This window comes from Schistocerca nitens, chromosome 2, assembly GCF_023898315.1.
Source record: "Schistocerca nitens isolate TAMUIC-IGC-003100 chromosome 2, iqSchNite1.1, whole genome shotgun sequence".
NCBI lineage: Eukaryota > Metazoa > Arthropoda > Insecta > Orthoptera > Acrididae > Schistocerca > Schistocerca nitens.
Window position 1 is genome coordinate 196,833,590 of NC_064615.1, and position 22,344 is coordinate 196,855,933.

General features: G+C 43.2%; 1 protein-coding gene across 1 annotated transcript in view; it reads left to right on the forward strand.

Moving 5' to 3' along the window:
• The first annotated feature begins 18,948 nt into the window (after window positions 1–18,948).
• LOC126234919 (glutamate receptor ionotropic, delta-1-like) overlaps window positions 18,949–22,344 on the forward strand; it is a 191,641-nt gene continuing 188,245 nt past the window's right edge. Inside the window, exon 1 of the mRNA XM_049943659.1 lies at window positions 18,949–18,969. The gene's annotated coding sequence lies outside the window, so the exon portion shown is untranslated. The remainder of the gene's footprint in view (window positions 18,970–22,344) is intronic.

Below are 22,344 nucleotides of genomic sequence, written 5' to 3' on the forward strand. Positions count from 1 at the left end.
AAATGATTAGCTTTTCAGAGCATTCACACAAGGTTGGCGCCGGTGGCGACACCTACAACGTGCTGACATGAGGAAAGTTTTCAACCGATTTCTCATACACAAACAGCAGTTGACCGGCGTTGCCTGGTGAAACGTACTTGTGATGCCTCGTGTAAGAAAGAGAAATGCGTAACATCACGTTTCCGACTTTGATAAAGGTCGGATTGTAGCCAATCGCGATTGCGGTTTATCGTATCGCGACATTGCTGCTCGCGTTGGTCGACATCCAAAGACTGTTAGCAGAATATGGAATCGGTGGGTTCAGGAGCGTAGTACGGAACGCCGTGCTGGATCCCAACGGCCTCGTATCACTAGCAGTCGAGATGACAGGCATCTTATCCGCATGGCTGTAACGGATCGTGCAGCCACGTCTCGATCCCTGAGTCAACAGATGGGGACGTTTGCAAGACAACCATCTGCACGAACAGTTCGACGACGTTTGCAGGAGCATGGACTATCAGCTCGGAGACCATGGCTGCGGTTACCCTTGACGCAGCATCACAGACAGGAGCGCCTGCGATGGTGTACTCAACGACGAACCTGGTTGCACGAATGGCAAAACGTCATTTTTTCGGATGAATCCAGGTTCTGTTTACAGCATCGTTATGGTCGCATCCGTGTTTGGCGACATCGCGGTGAACGCACATTGGAAGCGTGTATTCCTCATCGGCATACTGGAGTATCACCCGGCTTGATGGTATGGGGTGCCATTGGTTACACGTCTCGGTCACCTCTTGCTCGCATTGACGGCACTTTCAACAGTGGACGTTACATTTCAGATGTGTTACGACCCGTGGCTCTACCCTTCATTCGATCCCTGCGAAACCCTACATTTAAGCAGGATAATTCACGAGCGCATGTTGCAGGTCCTGTACGGGCCTTTCTGGATACAGAATATGTTCGACTGCTGCCATGGCCAGCACATTCTCCAGATCTCTCACCAACTGAAAACGTCTGGTCAATGGTGGCCGAGCAACTGGCTCGTCAATTACGCCAGTCACTACTCTTGATGATCTGTGGTATCGTGTTGAAGCTGCATGGGCAGCTGTACCTGTACACGCCATCCAAGCTCTGTTTGACTCAATGCCCAGGCGTATGAAGGCCGTTATTACGGCCAGAGGTGGTTGTTCTGGGTGCTGATTTCTTAGGATCTATGCACCCAATTTGCGTGAGAATGTAATCAGATGTCACTTCTAGTATAATATATTTGTCCAATGAATACCCATTTATCAACTTGGTGTAGCAATTTTAATGGCCAGCAGTGTAAATCATTACCGGCGAGTAATTGCTGCCTCACGGCCTACGTCCAGCATGAAGAAGGGTCTTCGGCCGTTGTGGCCGAGCGGTTCTAGGCGCTTCAGTCTGGAACCGCGCGTCCGCTTCGGTCGCAGGTTCGAATCCTGCCTCGGGCATGGATGTGTGTGATGTCCTTAGGTTACTTAGGTTTAAGTAGTTCTGAGTTCTAGGGGACTGATGACCACAGATGTTAAGTCCCATAGTGCTCAGAGCCATTTGAAATTTTCAAATATGCAATAAATACGTACCATCTGATGATGAATCTCTAGGCGGTTCGAAGCTGGTAATGGAAAATAAAAATTCAAGAATAGAACAAAAGGCGACTAGTTGTATAATTTCTGGAAACTTTTATTCATCACAGTCGCAGTGCTTCACATCCATAATGGATAATGTTTCATCAGTGATATTTATTTACGGTATGATACGCTACCACACCCAGAAAACTTTTATGTTAATAAACAATTCATTTGTAGTTTTTGGCTGATTGTAAAATATAATTTTGTTGATTCTTTCTATAGTATGGTTACGGCATGTTTAAGACCTTTTCATAATTGTTTTCATCCAGTCCCTTCTACAACTTTTCAATGTGTGTAACGGGAACTTTTTATAATATGAGCTCTTGCTTTGGCTGCACACAGAAGTATTCATTTGGGGATGTGCGTTGCAACTCATTCCCTGCTAGATAAGGCGCTCCTCGTGTGACGAATGTCCGAGCATGTAGGTTCTGTCGGGCTCGGATGGGCTACAGACACGCATCATTCCGTGAGCGCCTCTTGATGACGTATGAGAAGCGTGAGCCCCCTACCTGCTGATTGCGCCCTCTGATTGGCCGTAAACGGCGGATGGCTGAGGGCTTATCGCTGCTGGAGCCTAGGAGCGGACGTCGTCGCCCCCTTCCCCTCTAAAAACTAACTACTCTGCGCGCTGAAACGCTTTTATGGCTTCCGTAATCTAGCCCGCCATAACTCGTTGATTAGTAGCCCAAACTGCGAAAAGTGGCAGAAGGACGTTGTGTGGGAAAAAAATGTCGCTGGAGAGTAATGGGGAACATGGGTAATGGATGCAGTCGACTGCTGACAGCAAGGGAAGACCACTACCGTAGCTTCTCTCGTTCATGGTGTTTACCAAGCGGCAATTTCATATTTCGGCATTCTGGTGAGTTCGACACATTCATATCAAGGCCAATAGCATCTTGGTGTATTGAACAAATCCGCGCTGAAAACGTTTCGTTCAGCCAGTTTTAGAGTTTCGACACAAAATAACTTCCGTTAGGTTAAGCCTGGTAGCATTTAGATGCTGAGAAATTCCAAACGCCTTTAAATCTAATCTAAAATAGGAAAAGGGACTAGTAAGCAGGTAATACAAAATGGTAAATTTTTATAAGTAGAATGACTATTGGCAAGAGTGATTTAACTAATTTACCCAGAGTTTCAAGCAAACGCACTGTAAAGTTGTACGTTGGCAACTCTCTCTGGTGGTCAGTGTCATTCGTTTTTCTGAAATGGACAAAGCGGTAGTTAAAAGAAAAGTCCATTAGAATCGTCGATGAGGTTGTTAGACACGGAGCAGAAGCTCGTATAGGACAATGTGTAAGCTTCCAGCCCACTCCGACGTGCACTTCATCAGGGGTCCCAAATTTAGTTAAGTCAATCGAAATCATTGTTGTCGGAGGATAGAGCTCAGACACAAGTAAGCAAGGTGAGATTTAGAGCTCTGACTCGATTTTAATACAACTTCATTGTTATTCATTTCAGACTCAAATGTACGAGGGCCGTTCAGAAAGTAACCTCCGGTTGATTTAAAAAAATACACCAAGTTAAATAAAAATATTTTAATATATACATCTTACAACTACATCATTACACTATTTTTCTACATAGTCTCCATAGCGATTGAGGCACTTATCGTATCTCTTCACAAGCTTTGAAATTCCTTCTGCATAAAAATCACCCGCTTGTGCCTGGAGCCAGCCTGTGACCGCATCTTTGAGCTCTTCGTCGTCATCAAACCGCTGTGACCCGAGCCATTTCTTCAAATGCATGAAGAGGTGATAATCACTTGGCGCCAGGTCTGGGCTGTAAGGTGGATGGTTGATAACGTCCCACTTGAAGGACTCAAGAAGGGCCGTTGTTCTGCGAGCAGAGTGAGGACGGGCGTTATCGTGCAAAAAAACGATACCGGAAGTCAGCATACCACGGCGTTTGTTCTGTATAGCCCGTCGTAACTTTTTTATTGTTTCACAGTACATGTCTTGATTAATGGTCGTACCACGTTCCATGAATTCAACCAACAACACCCCTTTGGCATCCCAAAACACCGTTGCCATCAGTTTTCTGGCAGAAAAATCTTGCGAGGCTTTTCTTGGTTTGGTAGGCGAATTTGAATGTGCCCATATCTTTGATTGTTCTTTTGTCTCAGGGTTCACGTACTTAATCCAGGTTTCGTCACCGGTCACGATTCTGTTTAACAATGGTTCTCCTTCGTCCTCATAACGTGACAGAAAGTCTAATGCAGAGGCCATTCTTTGAGTTTTGTGGTGGTCGGTAAGAATTTTGGGCACCCATCGTGCACAGAACTTACGGTAACCCAATCTTGCTGTCACTATCTCGTACAAGAGAGTCTTAGAAATCTGTGGAAAACCAGTAGACAACTCCGACATTGAGAAACGTCGATTTTCACGAACTTTTGCATCAACTGTCTGAACGAGTTCGTCAGTCACCAATGATGGTCTACCACTCCTCTCTTCATCATGAACGTTTTCTCGTCCACTTTTAAATAAACGTACCCATTCACGGACAACTCCTTCACTCATAACTCTTGGTCCGTACACGGCACAAAGCTCACAATGAATAGCTGCTGCAGAATATCCTTTGGCTGTAAAAAACCTTATGACAGCACGCACTTCACATTTGGCGGGGTTTTCTATTGCAGCACACATTTCAAACTGCCACAAAAACTAAACTAGCGCAGGTACGACGTTCACTCGACCACGGCTTGATGCCGACTGACCTGTTGAGTGCGTGAACGCACAGATGGCGTCGCTACTCCCCCCACAACCCGCACTGTGACCAATCGGAGGTTACTTTCTGAACCGCCCTCGTATAATAATATTTGCTTGGTTTATAGCCTATTCAATAATTCATAACAAGCAAAATACACTGATGATCCCGTACACTATGACCACCTACTTAACAGCGTGTTGGTCAATCTTTAGAATGTAACGCACTTTCCCCGGATTCTTTATTCTGCAGTTAAAACCCGTTTTCACTCATTTTCTTAAACTGGGTGAAATTTTTTTAATACAATAACATGATGACCATAGATCCTGTATACTACAAAATTATGTCCGTTTGTTCTAAATTCTACCATTCCTGATATGAATCAGAAATTAATGTTAATATTTCCTTGCATTGTACCTACATGTTATCTACGTATTCCTTGTACTATAAATTTGTGTCTGTACGTACTTACTGCGAGAAATCGAGGTATATTTATTTCAGTTATGTGTCCACGCGTTTGTCGTACAGTGACTATTAATTTTACTGCGATTTAATATCAGTCTTCAACATCCACATGTTTGGTATATTTATGCCACCCTATTCTAAGTACAGAATGTTAAGTAAGAACTTGGTCGGCATTACGCACAGACGGTAAAAGATATCGCCTTAGTTCTTTCACAGCCCGATAGAGGGTACCTTTGTCCTTCACGCAGTGTTCATAAAGCATTAGTTTACTCTGAATCCTTGACTGTGATATACAAGAAGAGACCTGAGTGAAGCTTAAGCGTCGCGTTTTGAGGCTGTTTTTCTCCGTAGCCACCCTAAAGATTCGAAAATGACTCATGCTGCGGCGTCTAAATATATGGGAAAATCAGTCATTCGTACAAAAGTGGGTGCATTCGACAAGTCCTTGGAAGGTTTCTGGTGGTATGTGGCACCAGATGTCTTCAAATTGTGACACTTGCTTGACCTGCACACTGGAACTCCATTTAAAATCAGCAAAATTAAAATACGTGCGCTATAATTACTGTTCGTAAATAACTTGATTGCTGCCCTCCTTATTTCTGAACTGGCAGGAGTTGGAAGACTTCAGGCTGTTAATGCTTTGTACCTGACCACAGCCACTAACAGTAACAGTAATAACAATGTTACTGTGTACAGCACTATAGTAGCCCTTATGTAGTTACTGCTGAGTTGTGCTGTCAGTTAATTCATTTATCTGTTTCGAAGCGAGTTATGAAGCAATATCTGGACTACTGCAGGTACTATCTAAATTTTGGAGAACATACTTTCTTGAGATATTTAACATTTGTTACGTATATGTCTCGCTTTTGTCATCAGCAATGTACGGGACAAAGCAAAACGTATGTGTGTAGAGGGTGGACAGTGTGAGGAACTTGTAACCTCCATTGCAGTAATGCTACTAATTGAGAAAAAAATAGTTATTGATAACTTGTATAATCAGTGTAAGAGTCTTAGGAAATAGTGATAATAGTAATGACCTTTTGAAAATAACGTATATAACACTATAAAAGGTTTTACCGCTCAGAAAATTTCATTTTACCTCTCAGAAGGTAATCGCGCCCAGGTTGGGAACCATTGACCTAGAAGTTGGCTGAAGTATCAAGGAACATGATTCATCTGATTCATTCCATTGAAGCTCGGTCCACAGTCGATGATTCAGTACCCATTATAATCGTAATTGTAATGTCGTTGGGAGACCATGGGAACATGTAGGGGCTGTCTGTTGCAGAGACCTCTTGTAACACAATGAACAACATAATATGTAACACTATAAAAGGTTTTAAATTTTTGTAATAAATTTCTAACTAAATGAGTGTCGATATTGCTATGACTGACATACTGTCATACTATCTGTGGTATCGGACATCTAAAACTTTTGATTATGAACATAGATTATTAATAGAAAATGACTATTCTATTCCGAAGAGAACTTTGACGAATTTATGTTTGTAATATTCACACAAATAAGCCAGGGAACTACAGTGTCTTTTCCTTTGGCGCGTTTTTTTAATGTTCTTGGCCCATTTAGCGGCCGAGGATAGAACAGAACTGGAAACAAAGTGGGACTGGATTGTAGACAGTGAAATCATGCAGTGGATGTTCTCAAGTGCAAAAATTAAAATGGTTCATTATTGTGCGACAAAACTATTATAAGAAGGTCAAGGAAGTAGTGTGGCAATAATTTGCACAGTTGTAAGTAGTTTCAGCAAAATGTTTATAGGGCAAGCAAGAATTTCCGAACATCAATTTAATTGCGGCGAAGTAATTGAGCCACTAGTACGTCAAGAACAGTGGCTCTGGATGGAATCACGGCGAGCCACAATTTTCTACATTTATGGAGACGTGAAAAAAGAGTGTACCATTGTCTCTACCACAAATTACGACTGCTCATCTGCTATAAGTCGAGAATTTTCATGTCTTCTCGTATTTAGAATTGTATAGGGAGTATCGGTCATACCAGTGAAAGTGCTTGAATACTGAATTTTGGAAAAATATCGCTTGTTGATCGTAAGTAGTGTTTCTGTAATTAATGTTGCTTCGAAACATTCAGTTATTTATTTCCTGTGTTATTTTAAAAATGATCGATTTTTTGATTAACTGCACTAACAATAAATGTTATCGTGTGAAACTAGAATGTTAATATGTCTTTTATTTAACAAAGTACCTAGTGGTACTAATAACGAAATATGAAAAGTCTACTTGGTGACGCAGCCTTTCAACTTGCAATTATTAAATTCGTCTTGCCATCAGAGTTCAAATGTATTCTAAATGATCTTATTTCGGTCTCTAGAAAGCTAGGAAGTAAGACTCTTGATGACAACTATCTTATTTTTCAAGTAACTTTGCGATAATAAAAGAAAAGTTTTCGTTAAAATATTTCAGTACATTACACAAGTAACATACTTATGACTGGCGACCGTCATATTTTACATTTAGTATTTATTTCAGATGGAAATACTAACTGAAATTAAAGGGTTGGCCAGCCGTTGTTGTGTGTGGTGGTGATGGCAGATCGACGTCTTGATGTCGGTGAACCAAACAATCAGGCATGGCAGAGCACTTAGTAGTGAGTGGTAGTGAGTGCGTGCCTGCTACACTACTGGCCATTAAAATTGCTACACCACGAAGATGACGTGCTACAAACGCGAAATTTAACCGACAAGAAGAAGATGCTGTGATATGCAAATGATTATCTTTTCAGAGCATTCACACAAAATTGGCGCCGGTGGCGACACCTACGACATGCTGACATGAGGAAAGTTTCCAACCGGTTTCTCATACACAAACAGCAGTTGACCGGCGTTGACTGGTGAAACGTTGTTGTTATGGCTAGTGTAAGGAGGAGAAATGCGTACCATCACATTTCCGACTTTGATAAAGGTCGGATTGTAGCCAATCGCGATTGCGGTTTATCGTATCGCGACATTGCTGCTCACGTTGGTCGAGCCCCAATGACTGTTAGCAGAATATGGAATCGGTGGGTTCAGGAGGGTAATACGGAACGCCGTGCTGGATCCCAACGGCCTCATATCACTAGCAGTCGCGATGACAGGCATCTTATCCGCATGGCTGTAACGGATCGTGCAGCCACGTCTCGATCCCTGAGTCAACACATGAGGACGTTTGCAAGACAACAACCATCTGCACGAACAGTTCGACGACGTTTGCAGCAGCATAGACTATCACTTCGGAGACCATGGCTGCGGTTACCCTTGACGCTGCATCACACAGTGGAGCGCCTGCGATGGTGTACTCAACGACGAACCTGGTTGCACGAATGGCAAAACGTCATTCTTTCGGATGAAGCCAGGTTCTGTTTGCAGCATCATGATGGTCGCATCCGTGTTTGGCGTCATCGCGGTGAACACACATTGGAAGCGTGTATTCCTCATCGGCATACTGGCGTATCACCCGGCATGATGGTATGGGGTGCCATTGGTTACACGTCTCGGTCACCTCTTGTTCGCATTGACGGCACTTTGAACAGTGGACGTTACATTTCAGATGTGTTACGACCCGTGGCTCTACCCTTCATTCGATCTCTGCGAAACCCTACATTTCAGCAGGATAATGCACGACCGCATGTTGCAGGTCCTGTACGGGCCTTTCTGGGCACAGAATATGTTCGCCCGCTGCCGTGGCCAGCACATTCTCCAGATCTATTACCAATTGAAAACGTCCGGTCAATGGTGGCCGAGCAACTGGCTCGTCACAATACGCGAGTCACTACTCTTGATGAACTGTGGTATCTTGTTGAAGCTCGATGGGCAGCTTTAGCTGTACACACCATTCAAGCTCTGTTTGACTCAATGCCCAGGCGTATGAAGGCCGTTATTACGGCCAGAGGTGGTTGTTCTGGGTACTGATTTCTCAGGATCTATGCACCCAAATTGCGTGAAAATGTAATCACATGTCAGTTCTAGTATAATATATTTGTCGAATGAATACCCGTTTATCATCTGTATGTCTTCTTGTTGTAGCAATTTTAATGGCCAGTAGTGTATTTATTTGAGATGGAGATACTAACTGAAATTAGAGGGTTGGCCAGCCATTTTTGTGTGTGGTGGTGATGGCAGATCGTGGTCTTGATGTCAGTGAACCACCAATCAGGGGCACGGAAGAGCACTTATGTAGTGAGCGCGTGCCTGCTAGACGACCGATGGGACATCAGTGAAACAGTGTTAACAAACCATATGTTCACACGGAGGTGACAAAAGTCATGTGATACTTCCTACTGTCGTGTCGGACCTCCTTTTGACCGGCGTAGTGCAGCATCTCGATGTGGGGCAAGGACTGAACAAGTCGTTGGAAGTCCTTGCAGAAAAACTGAGCCGTGATGTCTCTATAACCGTCCGTAACTGTGAAAGTGTTGCCGCTGCAGGATTTTGCGCACGAACTGATATCTCGATTATGTTCCATAAATGTTCGATAGGATTCACGTCGTGCCATCTGGGTGGCCACACATTCGCTCGAATTGTCCAGAATGTTCAAGCCAATCGTGAACAACTGTGGCCCTGTGAATTATCATCTATAAAAATTAAATAGTTGTTTGGGAACATGAAGTCCATGAATGGCTGCAAATGGTCTCCAAGTAGGCCAACATAACAACTTCCAGTCAATGATCGGTTTCAAGTAAACACGGCCCACGCCATTATGGAGTCACCACCAGCTTGCCAGTGATTTGTTGACAACTTGTGTCCATAGCTTTGTGGGGTATGCCCTACACTCGAACCCTACCGTCAGCTCTTACCAAGTGAAATCGGGAGTCATCTGACCAGGCCACGGTTTTCCGCACGTCCAGGTCCAGTCGATACAGTCACGAGCCCAGGAGAGACCCTGCAGTCAATGTCGTGCTGTTAGCAAAGCCACTGACGTCAGTCGTCTGCTGCCATAGCCCATTAATGCGAAACTTTCGCCGCACTGTCCTGAAGCATACGTTCGTCGTACATCCTGCACTGGTTTCTGCAGTTATTACACGTATTATGTTCGAGTATAATGACTTTTCTGGAGACTAGAAATCTACTCTGTAGAAATCTGCATGGGTTTCGAAAAAGCGGAACGTGTGAAACCCAGCTCGCGCTATTCGTCCACGAGACTCAGAGGGCCATAGACACGGGTTCCCAGGTACATGCCGCGTTTCTTGAGTTCCTCAAGGCGTTCGATACAGTTCCCCACAGTCGTTTAATGAACAAAGTAAGAGCATATGGACTATCAGACCAATTTTGTGATTGGATTGAAGAGTTCCTAGATAACAGAACGCAGCGTGTCATTCTCAATGGAGAGCGGCCCGTCGAGCGGCCGTAACCACGTGGAAACGTTTTCACAGGAATCACGTGACTAGAAGTGACAGCCCCGCCAAAGCACTGCCCTTTTATACCTTGTATATGCGGTACTACTGCCGTCTTTATATGTGCATTATCATTATCTAACGACTTATGTCACCTCAGAGTATTATTCAGTATACATTAGGTAGCGGTGACGTCGGTTCAGACAAGAAGCGCTCGTGGGTCGCCAGTAAAAACATGCGTTCTGAGGTAGGCAGACTGAGATGCCTCTAACTGAAAATAAGGAGTTTTTGCATGGGCCTAGTCAGTGCTTGTTTTGTTACAGCACTGGTTTCTTCCACTCAAGTCATAACAGAACGGCGGCCTGGGAATGAGGTACGGACACCAACCATGTCGGGGTAGGTCTGTATTTCTGCTGTGTTGGCACTTTGGCGCCTCTGGTTGCCGTGCTCGGTGACAGCATGAAGTAACCGCCTTGGTGTCAGGGCAGCATTCTCGCTGAGTCACCATGCCGTACTGTGTAACTTGCTCGGCTAGTTTGGTTCGCGGCTCTCGATTCTTGCGGCGCCCAATGGCATTGTATTAAGTTTATTCAGCTGCGCCAAGTACTTCATTTTTTGGCTCATTATACCTCCCTTAGTTAAGAAATCTGTCCTGGATTTTGGTTATGGTTCCTCTGGAGAAATCTCCACGTATTTGTACACTTAGTTTTGCTCTCAAACTAATCTAGCTTAAACCACGTAGTGCATTTGTTATGTTTTCGAAACGTCATTTCCCCGATTCAGTACAATTGGATCATCTTGCTTTCCTACGAGAACATTTTCTTACTAAGTCACCACTTACAAACTAATACAATTGTATTATCCCATCCTCCCGCCGGCCTCTGTGGCCATGCGGTTCTAGGCGCTCAGTCCGGAACCGTGCGACTGCTACGGTCGCAGGTTCGAATCCTGCCTCGGGCATGGATGTGTGTGATGTCCTTAGGTTAGTTAGGTTTAAGTAGTTCTAAGTTCTAGGGGACTAATGACCTCAGATGTTAAGTCCCATAGTGCTCAGAGCCATTTGAACCATTTTGAACCATCCTCCCGTGTCCGCAAATTCTCAACAAATATTTGGCAATAATTTCGCCCACTTCTCTTGATGCTCCACACTTTTCTTCGCGGGTGGGCCGACATGTTACTAAGGTTGTTTCGATTGCGCTACAGAAGTTTTGCTGGGAAGCCGTTAGACATCCTCCACACAGTCCCTCTCTCCCCATGTGGCCTGAAGAAAGATATTCGAGGCCGCCGATTTGCTTCGGACGAACAGGTGCAAATCTGGGTACAATCGTGGGTCCTTATGCAACAGCAAACGCTTTTGCATGGAGCCACTGACCGGTTTGATTCACAATGGGATAAATGTATTAATAGTTATACGATTAATTTTGAAAAAATAAACAGTAAACTTACTCTTTTCCATGTGTCTCGATTTCATTTAACGTTGCTGACACTAGATCATAAAGTTCCGTGTTCGGTTCCCGGTAACGTTAGAGCTTTTTCCGTTCGTGGTAGAGTGTGTGTGCTGTACTCATCGTAATTTTATCATTATCGTTGAGCAAGTCGCCGAAATGGCGTCAGATAAAAAAGCTTGCACCAACCGCCGGAAGATTCCGACTGGGTCACTCGTCATATAAAGCGATACGATTCCGACCGGGTCACTCGGCACATAAACCGATACGCATAATTAACTTCATTTAGCGATATGCTAGGCCAGCTGCGGCTAAAAGACTTTTTCTATATTTATGGTACGTGATGTTCAGAACTCAAATATCAATGTCCCAAAGCAGTTCAAGGCAACAACCAAAACATTGTGGACAAAATCAGCTTTGAAGTTTTCCGAGGAACTTGAGGAATTGTAATTCCCTGAAATGAAGGCCGTTTTATACGACAGGCATCGTGGATCAGCCTGTAGCTTTGGAGCCTGGTACTCATGTGTGTGATTCCGATCACACTAGGACTTCTTTTGATTTTAGTTTTTTCCTTTATTTCTAATACTTACATCATTTAAATATACAATTCATCAAGTATATCCTAATTAAAACACATCTAATCAGTATTTGTTTGAAAAATGTACATCAAATATTTGCTAATTAACACGCATATAATCATTATTTTTATGGAAAATTCACGTCTCCTTGTTTTTAATTACATATCACATTCAAAATTCGAGACTTCATGGCAAATGTAACTTCTTAACTATCGATATTTTATAAACGATTATTAATATATTTACGATTTTTCAATTTAAAAGACCTTTGTTAACAATCTTTTATATAATATCAATAAAAAAGGACTTTATCTGGCATGAAAACTAGAGTTTCGCGTGCAGTACGTAATTAGAATCGAAAAGACGTGCATTTTTCATAGAAATAATGATTAGATATTTGTTAACCAGCACACATGAGATGAATTTCATATTGCATAACGTAGGTTTTCGAGATGAACGAAAAAATAGAATAAAAAAAGGAAAACCGTAGCGAGTTTCGAACCAGCATTCTTTAATTACTCGAGTACCATTCTGCAACGCTAATGAGTAAACCAAGATGCCTGTGTGAATATACCCTTCGTGTTAGAGAATTAAAGTTCCTGGAGTTGGTCAGAAAACTTCACAGTCGATTTTCTCGAGAATTTTTGACGGTATTGCGAATTGCTCTGGGAGACTGATATTTGAGTTCTGAACTTCACATACCACTAATACAAAAAATTACAAAAATTTGATTGTTGGGTGGTCTCCTTGTTAGTCTTGCATCATAGTGGAAGTTGTCGTCACTGATGCACCAATTTCCTCTAAGACGCATTTCTCTTAATTTGTTGGTCATAGCTTTAACTCGCTTCTTTCCCTTGCGTGTTCGTTTTGCATGTGGTCCAGCATTGCGACGTCCATAAACCAATAGAACATTTTCATTTCTATACCTTACTGTGTTTTTTTCACATTTTGTTGTTGCTGCCCAACATTCTGACCGATACAGAGCCCTGTGCCATTAAAGGATCAGTGCAGCTTTTTAGTGTCCATCCCATGCAGCTCTTGTTAATGTTCTACGTGTTTGCTGTCCAAAATTCTGTGCACATGACTCGAATCACTCAGAATGTTGAGCAGCAGCAACACAGTACATAAACAAGAGCTATTGTATCAAGTTAATTTCATTCACATGTATTCTATTGGTTAAAATCATACCAAAACCAAGATCACACAAAATATTTTTCTTCAATACAATCGGTTTTAACAGTCTTATCTGTCATCTTCAGGTCTTAAACATTTTTTGTAGTAAAACATATTCATTTAAACCTGACCTCACGCGCAAGATGTTAAGTGGATAAAACTCAGCACATTATAAACGATTTTCATCACTAAGGTATTTAAAAATACACAGGATGAGCTCCTAAACGCCATGTAATAAGATGCTGTGTGTTTTTAAATATCTTAGTGATGAAAAACGTTTATAATGTGTTGAGTTTTATTCGCTTGACATCTTGTGCATGAGTCAGCGTAGAATGAACATGTTACATTACAAAAAATGTATAAGACCTGAAGATGACAGCTGATACTGTTGAAAACTGTTGTCCTGAATAAAAAAGAATTTTGCGCGATCTTGGCTTTTGAATGTTTTTTAACAATTAAAACAGATCATAAAAGAAAATAGCCTATACCCGATGTTATTCAATCTGTATATTGAGCAAGCAAAAACTTTGAGGTTCACCGATGACATTGTAATTCTGCCAGAGACAGCAAAGGACTTGGAAGCGCAGTTGAACGGAATGGAGAGTGTCTTGAAAGGAGGATATAAGGTGAACATCAACAAAAGCAAACCGAGGATACTGGAATGTAGTCGAATTGAATCGGGTGATGCTGAGGGAATTAGATTAGGAAATGAGACACTTAAAGTAGTAAAGGAGTTTTGTTATTTTGGGAGCAAAATAACTGATGATGGTCGAAGTAGAGAGGATATAAAATGTAGACTGGCAATGGCAAGGAAAGCGTTTCTGAAGAAGAGAAATTTGTTAACCTCGAGTATAGATTTAAGTGTCAGGAAGTCGTTTCTGAAAGTATTTGTATGGAATGTAGCCATGTATGGAAATGAAACATGGACGATAAATAGTTTGGACAAGAAGAAAATAGAAGCTTTCGAAATGTGGTGCTACAGAAGAATGCTGAAGATTAGATTGGTAGATCACATAACTGACGAGGAGGTATTGAATAAAATTGGGGAGAAGAGTATTTTGTGGCACAACTTGACTAGATGAAGAGATCGGTTGGTAGGACATGTTCTGGGGCATCAAGGGATCACCAATTTAGTATTGGAGGGCAGCGTGGAGGGTAAAAATCGTAGGGGGAGACTAAGCAGATTCAGAAGGATGTAGGTTGCAGTAGGTACTGGGAGATGAAGAAGCTTGCACAGGATAGAGTAGCATGGAGAGTTGCATCAAACCAGTCTCTGGACTGACGACCACAACAACAACAACAACAATGAGAAAATTCAATCATCATGTATTCTACTAGGTTTCCAGTCTTCACAAACGATAAAGGGTATTACTAGTTCTTGTTTGAACTGGTAATCTGTGTGGGCTATAGACTAACATGAAGAAAAGCGAAGAATTGTATGCGAACCTTTTTCCCTTCACGTGCAATTACTCTTTCTCTCTGTTCCTGTCTCTCTCTCTCTCTCTCTCTATGTCTCTGTACCTTCATCTCTCTCTCCATTTCGGTTCCTCTTCTATTTACTTTCCTTCGCCAAACACGTTAACGCTAAAATACCCCTGGTGAGTTAAGGAATACCTTAAGAATTACAGGTGCAGTGCTGTCATGCCAACCTTAATCTAATTTTCCTTACGAGTTGTCGAAATTTGGAGAGAGCCGGTTGTCGTGGTCTCAGTAAGTCTCTGAGACTTATCTCTCTGCTTCCGGAAGGATGTCGCGGTTAAGAGTTCTGCCTTAGTGCCTGCCGTTATCACGATGTGCGGCTTCTTAGGTCATGTAGGCTTGCAGTTCTCAATCTGACATTTTTGGTTTCACAATGTTCAGCTTGAGACGTAGCTTTTCATTCCTCACTACGCTGCAGACTTTTTTTTTACTACCGATTACGTTACTGTCCTGGTCCGCAATAATTTATCAATTGACACATTCGCCGATGATGTGGTCGAGGATGTCGATATCTCCACACTCGCCGGAGTCTGTGGTGCTTTGTCGTATTTTAATAAATAGGTGGGGTATGCCCCACGTCCCGTCAGGTAGTGTACTGTTCCCTTGCTCGGCGAAAAGAAGAACATTTTTGATCGTCCTTGGCATCAGATAGGAACTGGTAAGACCTCGTCCCTGTTTCTGCCTGCCCTAGATTTCTTGATAGTCTCTAACAATGTTCTCCGTTATTTACTTCTTCTATCTGGCTCTTGTGTTCAGTATCTCCTGGTAATAAGTCGTCACCAGGAGCGCCTCAGTCGCTGCTATTCTACACACATCTGTCAGGCGCAGAAGAAGTCTCCTCCGTTCTCTCCTTACGTTATTTTCTGGCTCCGTGAGTCGATATACACGCTATATGACGCGCAATAGCAATTAGGCCTGCGTATATTCCTACTACAGTCAGAGATAGCTGAAAGCTGCCGTCACTCTAGACCAGAGGTTCCCAACCTGGGAGTAAATACCCCCTGCGCCGGCCGCTGTGACCGAGCGCTTCTAGACGCTTCAGTCCGGAACCGCGCTGTTGCTACGGTCGCAGGTTCGAATCCTGCCTCGGGCGTGGATGTGTGTGCTGTCCTTACGTTAGTTAGTTTTAAGTAGTTCTAAGTTCTAGGGGACTGATGACCTCAGATGTTAAGTCCCATAGTGCTCAGAGCCATTTTTTTTTGTAATATTGATTATGTAAGTTATCAATAATCAATTAGTAGTATTAAGGTGGTGGATGTTACAGGTTTCTCAAGTAGCCCGCCCATTACACACACGTATGTTGCGCTTTGTCCCGTACATCGCTGATGATGAAAGTGAGACATATACACTAACAAATGCTTAATTCTCAAGAAAATGTCTTTTCCAGGTTGTGAATAGTACTTGTAGTAATCCAGAAATTAGCCCGCCCGGTTGGCCGTGCGGTCTAACGCACGGCTTTCCAGGCTGGAAGGAGCGCCTGGTCCCCGACACGAATCCGCCCAGCGGATTTGTGTAGAGGTTCGGTGAACCGGCCAGTCTGTGGATGGTTTTTAGGCGGTTTTCCATCTGCCTCGGCAAATGCGGGCTGGTCCCCCTTATTCCGCCTCAGTTACACTATGTCGGCGATTGCTGCGCAAGCAAGTTCTCCACGTACGCGTAGACCACCATTACTCTACCACGCAAACATAGGGCTTACACTCGTCTGGTGAGACGTTCCCTGTGGGGTCCAACGGGTGACCGAACCGCACAATGACCCTGGGTTCGGTGTGGGGCGGCGGAGGGGTGAAGTGGACTGCGGTAGTCGTCGTGGGGTTGTTGACCACTGCGGCTGCGGCGGGGACGGAGCCTCTCCGTTTCTAGGTCCCCAGTTAACATACAATACAATGCATACAATCCAGAAATTCCTTCATTACTCGCTTCGAAACAGATAAATGAATTAATTGACACCACGACACAGCAATAACTACATAAGGGCTACTGCAGTGCTGTACACAGAGTTATTATTATTTTTATTATTATTGCTAGAGTGATTACACACAAAGCATTAAAAACCTGAAGCCGTCAGTTTCTGCCAGTTCAGAAGTAAGGAGTGCAGCAATGAAGTGATTTACGAACAGGTAAATACAGTGCACACACCTGAACTTGTTTTATTTTAAAAGGTGTTGCAGTTTGAAGGCCAAACAAGTGTCGCAATGGAGAAGAGTAATACAGGAAAAGTATGTTTTGTAAGAAGTGTGTGTCCTCACTGTGTATAGTTAGCTTTTCTGAGAAGGAGTTGTTGATAGCAACCACGATGCACCACGAATTCCTTCGTCATTCATTCTAACAAATGGTTCAAATGGCTCTGAGCACTATCGAACTTAACATCTGAGGTCATCAGTCCCCTAGGACTTAGAACTACTTAAACCTAACTAACCTAAGGACACCACACACATCCACGCCCGAGGCAGGACTCGAACCTGTGACAGTAGCGGTCGCGCGGTTCCAGACTGAAGCGCCTAAAACCGCTCGGCCACACCGGCCGGCTTCATTGTAACACAAACACACGCACACACACACACACACACACACACACACACACACACACACACACACACACATAAAAACTAAATATAATCCATCTTTCATCATTTTAAAAGTAAAAATGTTCCAAGAAAAGTCTTTCATTTTACAGTTTAAGGAGGTGCTAAAGTTGGTGATAATGTGGGGAAGGAGGCAGCAGATGGCAGGGGGCGGGGAAGGGCGTGGATACTACCTAATGTCTGATTTCACTTAGGCATAATGGTCCAAGAATTGTTGGGAACCATTGTCTAGACTGAGGAAAGGGAATGCACGTAGGTCCACAACTGTTGCAGCGCTCCGAGAATCGAACCAACAGCGTGGACCAAGTTGAATGGATCATTAGAGCCATTTGGACGAGACGGCCATCATTCCATACTGTGGTCACCCTGTGTTTCAGTAACGACTTTTCGTATAGACTGAACGAGGTTTCGTGCTGAAACGTGTCCGCCAGTTCTGTTGCTGACTCGTTTCATGTAGGTCGATTTACGACACAGTGTGATATAAATTCTACCAGTTTTTAGATTGAAAGACTAACACCTATTACTTACAGCAGAAATAATTACGATCTAAGGAATAGCTAGCACCTTGATCCTGCCCATGTATGTGTAGTCGGATTTACTCTCCATGTGTAAATAAATGAGCAGTTTTTGCCCGCATCTCGTGGTCGTGCGGTAGCGTTCTCGCTTCCCACGCCCGGGTTCCCGGGTTCGATTCCCGGCGGGGTCAGGGATTTTCTCTGCCTCGTGATGGCTGGGTGTTGTGTGCTGTCCTTAGGTTAGTTAGGTTTAACTAGTTCTAAGTTCTAGGGGACTGATGACAATAGTTGTTAAGTCCCATAGTGCTCAGAGCCATTTGAACCAAATGAGCAGTTCCGATTTAATTAAAGCAATAGTATTAATAGTATTTGTGCCTTGCATAGTTTCTAGCTGGTAGGTTTTCTGTTGAGTTCCCTTTGCATAGAGTGCGTTCGGGATGGTATATTCTTCTTCACAAATAATGGCAGTGCGGCCGACACCGCCGCACCTGTTTCGGTCTGCTCTTTTCATGCCGCGCGCGCGTCCAGTATGGCCATTTGCGTTAGAATGGGCTTGAAAAGGCGGCTTTCTGATGGGAGAACACCGCCTACGCAATAATGCACTTCCACTTTGTCACTAGATATGGACGTTGCAAGCTTAAAGCGGCAAATCCGCTCTTTTGGTGTTCGTTTGGCCTGGTCTGATATTTCAAAATTGTGAGAAGAGAGATGTAACTCGAAGCGACGATTTCCTCTCTTTTCATAGGCTAGCAGATAGGCACGAGCTTTGATTAGCCGCTGATAAAGTGCACTTTTTCTACTTTTTTAGGGAGCATCAGACGGGAAAGGATTTCGAAAACGGCAATTTTCTCTCATCTCATAGGATGGGAACTAGCCACAGGTTTTACCTGGCCGATACGGTTTTTAGGCGCTGTTTTTTTTTTTTTTTTTTTTTTTTTTCACACAGGGACGCCAGGAGAATTGAGGAACGAAGATTTTCGTCTCTTGGTTATCTGACTCTGTCTCTGTACAGACTGTGTGTCTCTGAACTCAGCCACTGCAAGTCGACGCGGTAAGTGCTCCTCTCAGTGTTTGACTTTAGCTGAGACTAGCTAGAATGTGGTTGATCAGACATTATTTCATTTCGAGGACCGTCATGATAATGTTTGATTTTGCTTAGCACAGTTTTTCATATTTTCTTATTTAGATACTTTATTTTATTCTCCATTCGCAAATGGATTCTTGATACTGTGAATCTTGTACTTCGATGTATTTTCTGCTTACCGTTCCCGTTGCTTGTATTAAATCTTCTGCACGACTGAGTAGCGCCCCTCCCTCCCCCCTCCCTCCATCCCCCCCCGCTTTGAAACATGGGTAACGCGATTGTTTCTGCTACATTTGTGAAAATATACTCGCGTGCTATCTCTGGAAGTAACATATGTGGTACCGTGCGAGGTGGCGCAGCATACCGGACTCGCACGGGAGGACTACAGATTAATCCCGCGTCCGTCCATTTAGATTTAGGTTTTCCGTGATTTCTGCAAATCGCTCCACACAAATGCCGGGATAGATCCTTCGAAATGCCATGGCCAATTTCCTTGCCCATCCTTGACACAATCCGAGCCTATGTTCCGTCCCTTATCGTCTCGATGTCGTCTGGACGTTTAACCCAGTCTCCCTTTTCTTTAACACTTGTTGTGTTTGCAACCACTCTCGCACTTCCGGTAGTGTTATGGAAATATTTCAGTAATTCTTTATTTCATAATAATTTTTAATTGGCATTAACTGAAATACTTAAATAAAATTTTTGATTATATGGAAATAAAATGATTATGAACTAAGTTATAAGAGAGAAGGAGGAGGAGATGGAGGAGGAAGAGATTAGTTAAAAAATGTGTGTGAAATCTTATGGGTCTTAACTGCTAAGGTCATCAGTCCCTAAGCTTACACACTTCTTAACCTAAATTATCCTAAGGACAAACACACACACCCATGCCCGAGGGAAGACTCGAACCTCCGCCGGGACCAGCCGCACAGTCCATGACTGCAGCGCCCCAGACCGCTCGGCTAATCCAAGAGATTAGTGTTTAACGTCCCGCCGACAACGTGGTCATTAGGACGGAGCACAAGCTCGGGTTGGGGAAGAATATGGAAGGAAATAGGCCGTGCCCTTTCGAAGGAACCATCCCGGTATTTGTATTAAGCGATTTAGGGAAATCATGGAAAACCTAAATCAGGCGGACGCAGGTTTAAAGTTATAAGAGAACAAAGCTGTAACCGCGTAGTTTGTTTTTACCTACATATGCACGTAACCATTATTGTTAACTCAATACTATTCCGATTACTATTCCGATTCCTGTCCTGTGATTGCTGTTATTACTGTTGTTGAGATTGCCACTACTTCGTGTTATGCAGAGTGAAGTACTGAAAATATACCAAGTTATTTCAAAGCGTGTACCGATCATTAGACAAAAGTATTACCTGCGGCAAGTCGGCGTAATTTTCATCATCCAGAGATGTAGTTTCAGAGACTAGAATATATTTAAAGAGAAAGACAGATTCTTTACTGATTGGAACTGAAGATTTGCGATATTTAACGTCAAATGAAATTATCAAGTGAAAAGTAAGAAGTGAAATTAACTGCGTTTTAGTGTGAATATTTACAAAAGTTAGCAGTATCGATATTGACATTCAAATGTTAGTATAAAATTTCAGTACTACCACTGTAGGCTGTTACGATCCTTTGTCGGTCGTAAACTTTGAGCTAGCTGGAACATTTTGATAAACTGTAAATGAATATTTATTGACCTATCTAAAGAGCAGAAGCAGGAAAGACTATAAACTTTACTAACCTATAATTGAAAATCAGAATCAATAGTGCAGGCCAGATATTTTTTTTTACGTCGACGCCGCCCGTTTATAGCGTGTGTAATAATTTATGTCGAGATCTGCACACACGACGACGCCACAGCCCAAGAAAACCACGTATTAAAATATCTGCAGTCAAGGCAAGACTACGACAACCCAGTACCAACATCCATGTTCTTTTTTTCTCAGGACTCAAATCTAAATTTATGCGTGCGAGTAATGGAAAGCGTCCTGTCTGGTGGAAAGTATAGACAGCATCGGAAAGTAAACCGACAATTTACGTCAAGGCAACAAGACGGGAACTTGCATTCCGCCCTTTTTGCCAGAATATGTTCTTTTTATCGTCATTAGTAAACAGGCACGTGGCTCCACACCTCTGGATCCTCCTGTTTTCAGATTAGTAATAATCTATATGGCTCCCTCGATAAACAGAGTAGTAAACTTGCAACAGTGGTAAGAAGCCGGTCTCACATTCTGAAGGATGGCGATTCAAATCCCTGTCCGGCCATCCAGATTCGCGTTTCCAGTAATTTTCCTAAACCCCTTAAGGCAATTACTATCACAGTTCCAATGCAGGGGCACTGTCGATTTCCTTCCCAAATCGGAGTTTGTGGTCCATGTCTAAGAACCACGTAGTCGAAGGGATCTTAAGCCCTAATTTTCTTTTTTTCCTTTCTCCATCTGAGTGTGACCCTCTTTTGTTCGCTGGTTCCACACACGCATCATTGTGGTAGCATCATGCCATGCAAAGTGCCGAAATATTATACTATGAAAAACCCATTTCCCACTTAATTTGATGGCTTGTATGACCACTCAATAGACAGGCCCGGTGGGTCAGTACGTCCGCTATGTCCTTGCAGTCATAATCTCTTTCTTACAGCTGGTACATTGTGTGAAGCAGTTTGCAAGGGATGACAAAATATTACCACTTCATTAGAATTAGGTTAATTAGAGATTATCAAACTTTCGAGGATAGAAGTAATATTACGAATGAATTAATTCCGAGTATAGCTTGATTCGTGACTTTATGTGTGTTGCGAGGTCGGGCGAGAGATACCACACAAACACTAATGATGTTCCGGTATACAGTTATTGTCGATAACTTTTGCTGGTAATGTTTGCAGTTAATTCTGAAGTTAGTAATTTTCGACAAGCTGGCGTTTTCCTTGTAAGGGAGGCCTTCGCCTAAGTCTCAAAGGCCGCTCACACATGAATATGCGAGAGAAGCTGCCATTGGAATAAGCCAGTCTGTGGAAGTGACTAAGTAGCCTGCCCAAGACTGTACAAATGAGCCCGGTTGAGTTGGCTATGACAAGCAGGGCCCTCTATGTAGTCGGTCGTTTATTTTCTTCGAAACCCGAGGTTTTAAATAACTTCCACAGACGGGATCCCTGCATCACTGGCACCCATTGTCTCCTGCCGTCAGGACGCATTTTCGTGGGTGGTACAGTCAGTCTCCAGACCACATAACCCTACCATTTAGACGTCGTTTTGAGACAGTTTAACTGAGTGTTGCAGGCACAAAAAGTCGATAACAGATTTCTGGATACAGCTTGCGTCATGTTTGAAGGCGGCCCTA